This window comes from Sprattus sprattus (genome assembly GCF_963457725.1).
Source record: "Sprattus sprattus genome assembly, chromosome: 2".
Taxonomy (NCBI): domain Eukaryota; kingdom Metazoa; phylum Chordata; class Actinopteri; order Clupeiformes; family Clupeidae; genus Sprattus; species Sprattus sprattus.
This window is the reverse complement of record NC_137921.1, coordinates 33433356-33439594: the sequence shown is the minus strand read 5'-3', so window position 1 is coordinate 33439594 and position 6239 is coordinate 33433356.

The window sequence follows — 6239 nt, the reverse complement described above, 5'->3', positions numbered from 1 at the left end:
GCGCGTCCTTAAAGAGACAGCGTCCCTAAAACACATGGCGGTATGGTGAATTGTGGCCATAGTGTCCACTACAATGTCAATAATAGTGATTTTAAAATAAAATGAAATCAATTCAAGCTTGTCCATGTTATCAATCAACAGTCTCTGCATGGAAATGAATGTTCTCTCCTTTGTTGGAAGTTCTCTCCTTTGAAAAGCGTCTGCTAAATCAGGGGTCTTCAACAGGGGGTCCGTGGAGGTACTGCAGGGGGGTCGCGAAATCTTTGGTTGACAAGATAAATTTTTTTAATATTTAAAAAAAAAAAAATAATAATTCAACCAATTTTTTTTTCCACAAATTTAAATGTCTTCCGAATCAGAATTGTATTTATTCCCTTTACATTTACATTAACATAAATCCAACATATTGTAGCGAACGTATAAATTGATCGAGAAGACGTTATCTTTCAGTCCAATCAACACATTCAGCTACCCACAGGAGCTCAGTTCCGTTCTTTCAGCAGCGTTCTGTGAGCAACTATAGTCAAATGAGAGTTCCGTTCTTTCAGCAACGATAACCCACAATAACCCCAGGAAGTAAAAGGAAACGAGGAAGTAAAAAGTTCCGTTCTTTCAGCCATAGACATCCTATTACGTAGACGCAGCATCGAACGTAACTGCCGACAGGCGAGACGAGACACAGGGCCGCCATCTTGGAATGGTGATACGTTCCATTCAGTGTACCTGGTGTAATACGTTTGACAGATGCAACGAACTAAATACCACTGACATTCACGCGTTTTTTTTGTCAACCGTGTTGCTATAATATAGGCTAGGACACATTATGTTGAATCGGCCCGATGTCGGATCCCCGAATCTACTTTTCCCCGCTTATATATGCGGCATAGGCTAGGTGCACGAAATAGGCTACTCAGTGTGGGCAGTTTGTTTTCTGTTTAGCCAGGGGTGTTTGAACCTGCCACTATTCTGAATGTAATTAGTGTCTACACATCCTTCTTTATCGTAACGCTGATTCACTAGGTGCAACACCCAACCAGGTCCGTAGACGCAATTACATTCAGAAATAGCGGCAGGTTCAAATACACCTAGCTAAACAGGGAACAAACAGCACACTGAGCATTTTCGTGCACCAAGCCTATTGGGAGGACAATATGAAATACGTACAACCAAGCAGTTTCATACAAAACTTTTACTGCAACAGCAACAGTAGCCTACATGTCAGTCATTACAGATGAATTTAACTAAATACTGTACATTATAAAATTAACTTCATATTTCATTTTAATATGGGCTTCAAGGGTTTCAAATCTGAACTCTTCAAATACAATGGTCAGTATAATCTGTTTGTTAAAAAAAAAGTCAGTATCATCATTGCTATTTCTGAAATGGCATACTGCTGGGAAGTGTCGTTTTGAATCAAGAGAATGTGTGCTGGTTATGTTGCATCTATACAGTATGTATGGCAGTGTGCAATTTCAGAAATAGCAACTGTGGTGGTGCATGAGAGATGTACAACAGTGCATGACAATCATGAAATAAAACATTTCAATATTTTTATATTTGTCTGTCAAGAGGCAGTAACTACAGAGTTCAGATGCAAAACACTCTCAGTCCATTTGCAGCGACTTTAACGAAATACTATACATTTATATAATTTATATAATTAACAACCTCATTTTTGATTTTTTTTGGGGGGAATATGGACTTCAAGGGTTTCACATCTGAACTCTTCAAAATACAATGGTCAGTATAATCTGTTTGCTAAAGAAAACAAAACATAAAGGTCAGTGACGATTTCCCCCCCGACCTCCATCCCGATCAGAGGCCAGTTAGAGCCAGCGGGTGATCAATCGCTCAATGTCCTTGTCCGTAGCGTCTTTAGTTGGTGTGTGTGTGTTTTATTGTTGAAGGGCTTGTGGCAGTGACTGAAGCGGTGAACTCTGACGATTTCCCATCCGACTCCGACCTCCATCCCGATCAGAGGCCAGTTGGAGCCAGCGGGTGATCAATCGCTCAATGTCCTTGTCCGTAGCGTCTTTAGTCATAACATTTCTTCTTACAGCATCTGAGCACAAACAAACAAGAAGCAAAAGAGAGTGCTACATGACAATTCATGCTGATGAATTATGCACTCCAATGTCTGCAATAATTAAGTAACTTAGTAGCTATAGCTTACCTATTACCACACACTTCAATGTCGTGCTTTTGAAGGCTGTTTTTTCATTTGCAGCGCTCCAGTTCACTGCCTTTGCAAAATGTTGTTGTCATCGTTCGCGTCATAATACACCACACAGTCTCCTTCACAGTAAGGCCTCCTACAATTCCAAGGTGTGTGGTCTAAAAGAAAAGCATGTATCTCACTACTCATTACTGACTGAATGATTAGTTTGTGATAATTCAACAATTAGGTCTGGGCACACTATTAAGAAAGTCATATTTTGCTCACCAATTTCTTTCTTTCCTGTGGGTTTATTAAAAGCTCCTCCAGGCTAGACAGGTCTTCCTGGGTGGAAAGTGGAAGTTTAAAATTTGCCATAGTAGGCAGTGCATCAGTGTGTTGGTGAGTGCTTGAGAGTCTTTGTAGCTGAACCAGAATGAGCGTCTGCTGTTCCTTCAGGGAGTTCAACTGGATCAATATCTCCCTGAGAATAGCTGCAAAAAGAAAAGATAAAGACATTGGTAGAAGCAACATTCATACATACATTACTGTTAACAGTCCACCATTATAGAATACTGTCGTGTAGGCATCGCCTCCCCAGAAACATGAGTGTTTTGCACATTCTGTTCTCATGGAGTGTTCTAAAAAAAAATATAAGAGAAAATAGATATCACCACATTCTCACTCTAAAACCGATAACAAGTTTCCCACCTGTGATTAATCCCAAATAACTACATCATTTCCAGGCAATGGCCAGGCTAACTGTCGGTTTGCTGTTTTTGAAAATCTTACACGGTCTACGGTTGAGATCAGAAGCACTGGATTCCTTCCAACTTGTGAATAGCTCCTAATTTGGCAAGTAGGAAAACGACTTGGACCTGCGGGGAGAATGGTAACAGTGTCTGTGGTGTTCATGGCATGAGTTGCAGAAGACTGATCAGCTGCTGTGAAGGTCATATCATCAGAAAAAAAATCTGCTGCTGTGATGTTCATTGCATGGAATGGAGAAAACTGATCAGCTGTGATGTTTGTAGCAGTTCTTGAGGACCAACGTGCCATGATGTCTGTTGCAGAGGAGGGAGATAACAGATTTCCTCCGGCTAGAGCTATATTGACATTTTAACATTACTTTCATTCATTTAATTCAGACACCATTGTAAAGATGTATGGAAATAATTGTGCAAAAATGATTGCAGTCCAATGGGCCAAGAATGGGTCTCTTTAAAGCAGCAGTCATTTTTCGCAGGGTAAGGACAGGTGTTATTAATGACTTCCAATAATATTCTGATTCAGTTTAACAGAATCAGGTCCTTATTGGATGTCATCAATGACACTTGTGCTTCTTGGAAAAAACGGCTGCTGTGAAATAGGCCCATAACTAAAGATTTTAAAATGTTACAGGAACACTGTCATCTTCTGCTTGTTTGCAGATCAGACTGTACAGTTGCCACAGGCAACTTGGCCAGGGCATGTTCATATGATTCTGTTAGCATAAATACAAGACGATACAGATTAGGTTAAGATGGGCGGATAAATGCTTGCTAATGCTTGCTATGCTAGAGGTAGGTTCATCTTGTCTTTGCGCAGCCTTGCGGGACAGCTATTGTTTTGCATGGAGGCCAGAAACTTGTTCCCATTGAGCCATTTTGATGGCACAACTTCGACTTCGTTCCTCTTGACAAATTCGACAACGTGATACATTCTAGAAGAAAATAAAATTATGCAGCTTAGGCTAGTCTTTTCAATGTAATCACAAGCAGATGAAACAACGATCGCCTCACTATGAGTCTTCTGTGTAATGCTCGAGCTCGACCTCGACATTCACAGGCAGCTCAAAGTAAATGCATGAGATGCAGTCAATGAGCACGAGTGAAAAACTGAAAGAGAACATAACATGGCTGCATTGGAGCATAGTTGCTACTGTGAACAACGTCAAACCGAGCCTACGTGTCTGACAATGCCTTGATCAAATTAGAATTGGCATAACACCAGCCAGAGCGTGCAAAAAAGAAAAAATCAAATCGGCATGTCCATGATGAAATATGATATGAAACAGCTAACGCTGCTAATCGTTTCAAACTGCAGCAACACAACTCTCGCTAGCTAGTGTTCTTTAAGCAACATAGCTGTTAGCCCTCATTTAGCCTGACGTTACTCGAGGGCAATTTACGCTCAGAAAACAAAATGCTGTAAATGTAACTTGCAATTATTCACCTGACAGTTAAATGTACTCCTACATCTGTGCAGAAAAGTGGCGGTCTCTAGTCAACTGGGCTATGCTACATGCTAGCTAGTTTGCAAAGTTGGCTTTAGAATCTCTGGTTGAGGCGAGGCCCTAGGTAAGATAAGAGGCGGCATGGCTAGCCGGCAGTTGCCAACAGTACATTATGCTTGGACACCCTATTTATTTGTTATAAGAGCTAGACGCTGTTAAGTCCTTTAGCTATATGCTATGTAGAAACAAGTCAACATCCACTATCTGAATCAATTTCAGTTTAAGTTAGGCTACAGCGCAACAAACTTGGGCTAAGCTGTTCGTTTTCCCAACTTGCAGTAGATCAAAAATAACGTTCGACTGCGTAGGGATAATAACCTGATTGCAACGTTTAATGTCCTTGGCCAACAATAGTTCAAGTTCAAGTTTTTTTTACATAGCACATGTTATACATAGAATAGACTAAAACTAGATAGCAGCATAATGAAACATGTCTTACCTTTGGGAGAGCTTGCATCTAATGGCGGCAATCCACCCATGCCGCGAAATGCTGTTAGAGGAAATGTAACTACTTGATTAAAACAACGATCTCCACATGAGTAAAATGTACTAATTTTCTGTATCGTGAAATTCAATTAAATACTACTGAGTGATTCAAAGCTAATTTTATTCACGCAAAACTGAGTAAAATGCAATTAATAAATTATTATATTGTTTTATGTCACATTCAAAGCGTGAGGCTTGGCAGCTTTGGATACAGTTACAGTAGACACTCACCACTCCAAGATGGCCGCCGTATTTCTCGCGTCCTGGCAAACAATGCTGCGTCTACGTAATAGGATGTCTATGCTTTCAGCAACGATTACAGATTTAACCCACAATAACCCCAGGAAGTAAAAGGAAACGAGGAAGTAAAATACGTTTTTTGTATCAAATGAAAGGTTTTTACAACAAACAGCCCTGTAAATCGACTGGGTTATATAAAAACCTTTTTTATGGAACGAGTTTTTGTTGCATTTGTCGTAATTATCGGGAAAATAGTTGAAAGCGTGTTTGAAAGCTATTGTAGCCTAATTGTCAGTATAAAGTCTGAGTCTGACTACTTGCTAGATCATTGTTTATAATAGTATTGTCAAGTCTCGCCCTGTTAGATAGTTTATGTTCCCCCAGTGTTGTCATTAGCTATGTTCTGTGTTGTGTTTGTTTACTCATCTCTCCTCTCGTTTCAGACACGTCACGCCCTACCCTTGTGTGTGCTCCGCTCTGTTGATTGTCTGTCTCGTCATGATTGTTGTCACCTGTCCAGTCATGATTGTTGTCACCTGTCCCTCATCACCTTGTGTGTATATAGTCTGTGTGTCCCTGTCTCTCGTTGCCAGTTCGTCTTAGTTTCTTTATGTCTCTAGAGTTCCAGCGTTTTTCAGTGTTCTTTGTTCTCTTGTTGCCGACCTTGGATTGCCTAACGGATTACGTCTCTGCCTTTCCCCTGTCCGGTTACCCTGCCTCATCTTGGACTGACTACCCGTGTACCGAACTCTACCGTACGTTCAACGGATCACGCCTCTGCCTTTCCCCTGTCTGGATACTGTGCCTCAACATACAGTGTGGACACATGCGTCCAATTTCCGATTTCAGTCCGATTTAAATTGGATATTGGACACATGTGACTCCCCAGAACTAGTTTCATTGTGTCCAACTTGAGTCCGACTGGACTCCGATGTAAACCCCCAGACACACGATTCGATTCCGCTGGGAATTGGACTGGGCGCGCATGTGTCTCTCGAAACTAGATTGAAATTGGACAACAACAACTTTTGCACGTGCTTGAGCTCCTGCCCATTTCCCCCCCTCCCTCCCTCCCAAGCC